The following is a 3,091-nucleotide window of genomic DNA, read 5'->3' on the forward strand; positions in this document are numbered from 1 at the left end:
TTTTTTTTTTTTTTTTTTTTTTTTTTTTTTAAGGCAATGTCTGACTCTGTCAGCCAAGGTGGAATACAGTGGTTTGATCTCAATCTCAGCTCACTGCACTCTGCCTCCCAGGCTTGAGCCATCCTCCCACCTTGGCTAATTTTTGTATTTTTTGTAGAGATGGGGTTTTACTATGTTGCCCAGGCTGGTCTTGACCTCATGAGTTCAAGCAATCCACCTGCCTCAGCCTTCCAAAGTGCTGGATTACAGACATGAGCCACCGCACCCGGCCATGCATTGTTTTTTTTTGTTTGTTTGTTTTTGTTTTTGAGACGGAGTTTCACTCTTGTTACCCAGGCTGGAGTGCAATGGCACGATCTTGGCTCACTGCAACCTCCGCCTCCCAGGTTCAAACAATTCTGCCTCAGCCTCCGGAGTAGGTGGGATTACAGGCCCCTAGCACCACACCCAGTGAAATGGGGTTTCACCATGTTGGCCAGGCTAGTGTGTCTCCATCTTAAAAGCACTCTTCAGATGCCCCATGCCCTTCTGGCTCTCACCTTGTTTCTCTACTCTCCCTCCTGGCGAAACTTCCTGAAATCCTTGTCTCCAGTCATTGTCCACATTTCTCACATCCTCTCCTCAAACCACTCCTCCTAATGAGGTGCCCAGTGACCTATCTGTGGCTAAATCAAAGGTCACTTCTCTGTCCTCATCTTCCTTGACCTGTTCCTGGCATCTGACACAGCCAGCCACTTCCTCTTTCTTGCAATACATCATATTCTGCTTTCTTAATCACTTTCTCCTAGTCTTCCTTCTCCCTCAATGTCCACTCCTTCCACTACCCCCACTGTTCAGCTCACCTTCTGAACACTGGGATGACCCTGGGCTGTGGTATCCTTTTTTTGTAACTATGCCATGTCTGTCCTTCCTTCCTTCCTTCCCTTCTTTCTTTCTTTTTTAGTATGTATGTATTGTTAAAAACATGTGCTTTGAATGAAGAGATCCCCCAAACAGGCTTTGTGTGAGCCACATGGCTGTTTATTCACCTGGGTACAGGTGGGTTGAGGCCAAAAAGGGCATTAGTGACGGGTGGTGGGATAGGAGTTGGTTTTATAGGTTTGGGATGGGCAGTGGAAAGTTACAGAGTAAGATCAGTCACACTGGTCGGGGTAGGGGCCAGGAGTATACATTAGCATAAGTTCAGTTACAACGCCGGTAGAGTAAGGCGTAAGAGCAGTTAATATGGCAGGGTGGAGTGAGGAGTATTCACATTATTATAAGAACAGTTAAGATGGCAGGGTGGGGTGAGGACTATTTACATTATCATAATAACAGTTAAGATGGCCAGGTGGGCCGGGTGCGGTGGCTCAAGCCTGTAATCCCAGCACTGTGGGAGGCCAAGGCGGGTGGATCACGAGGTCAAGAGATCGAGACCATCCTGGTCAACATGGTGAAACACCGTCTCTACTAAAAATACAAAACATTAGCTGGGCATGGTGGCGCGTGCCTGTAATCCCAGCTACTCAGGAGGCTGGGGCAGGAGAATTGCCTGAACCCGGGAGGCGGAGGTTGCGGTGAGCTGAGATCGCGCCATTGCACTCCAGCCTGGGTAACAAGAGCGAAACTCCGTCTCAAAAAAAAAAAAAAAAAAAAAAGATGGCCAGGTGGGGTGAGCCATCTTAACTTTCCCGGGGGAAGCTCCACTGGGCTATCAGGGATAATGGCAAACGCAGGCAGGGGGTGGGGGACAATCAGGCAAGGCAATCAGGTCTTCAGACTTTCTGGGTGCAGGCTTGCGCATGGAGGCCTGACATGTATGTATTTATTTTTGAGACAGAGTCTCGCTTTGTCACCCAAGCTGGAGTGCAGTGGCGGCATCTCAGTTCACTGCAACCTCTCTCTCCCGGGTTCACGCGATTCTTGATTCTCAGCCTCCTGAGTAGCTGGGATTACAGGCATGTGCCATCTTGCCCACCTAATTTTCGTATTGTTAGTAGAGATAGGGTTTGGCCGGGGTTTTGCCATTTTGGCCAGGCGATCCGGGCTCACTGCAACCTCTGACTCCTGGGTTCAAGCCTTAGCCTCCCAAGTAGCTGGGATTATAGGCACCTGCCACAGTGCCTGGCAAATTTTTGTAGTTTTAGTAAAGACGGGGTTTCATCATCTTGGCCAGGCTGTTCTTGAACTCCTGACCTCTTGATCCACCGGTCTCGGCCTCCCAAAGTGCTGGGATTACAGGCGTGAGTCACCTTATCTGGCTTCTTGTATTTTTTTTTTAAGACGGAGTTTCACTCTTGTCACCCAGGCTAGAGTGCAAAAGCACAATCTTGGCCCACTGCAACCTCCACCTCCTGGATTCAGACAATTCTCCTGCCTCCGCCTCCTGAGTAGCTGGGATTACAGGCATGCACTACCATGCCTGGCTAATTTTGTATTTTTAGTAGAGACAAGGCTTTGCCATGTTGGTCAGGCCGGTCTTGAACCCCTGACCTCAGGTGATCTGCCCACCTTAGCCTCCCAAAGTGCTAGGAGTACAGGCATGAGCCACCACGCCTGGCTGAATTTGGTGTTTTATTGCTACGTTCTTGAATGTATTGCAAGAAAGTCTTAAGATCTCGGGCTTTTTTTTTTTTTTCTGGAACAGGGTTTTGCTCTGTCACCCAGGCGGTAGTGCAGTGGCATGATCATGGCTCATTGCAGCCTCAACCTCCTGTGATCAAGACATCCTCCCAGCCGGGCGCGGTGGCTCAAGCCTGTAATCCCAGCACTTTGGGAGGCCGAGGCGGGTGGATCACGAGGTCAAGAGATCAAGACCATCCTGGTCAACATGGTGAAACCCCGTCTCTACTAAAAATACAAAACATTAGCTGGGCATGGTGGCGCGTGCCTGTAATCCCAGCTACTCAGGAGGCTGAGGCAGGAGAATTGCCCGAACCCAGGAGGCGGAGGTTTCGGTGAGCCGAGATCGCGCCATTGCACTCCAGCCTGGGTAACAGGAGCGAAACTCTGCCCAAAAAAAAAAAAAAAAAAAAAAAAAAGACATCCTCCCACCTCAGATTTCCAGGTAGCTGAGACTATAGTGCACACTGTTATGCGTGGATAATGTTTG

The sequence above is a fragment of the Sapajus apella genome, unplaced genomic scaffold, assembly GCF_009761245.1.
Source record: "Sapajus apella isolate SASKATOON/1434 unplaced genomic scaffold, GSC_monkey_1.0 scaffold14, whole genome shotgun sequence".
In the NCBI taxonomy this organism is placed as follows: Eukaryota; Metazoa; Chordata; class Mammalia; order Primates; family Cebidae; genus Sapajus; species Sapajus apella.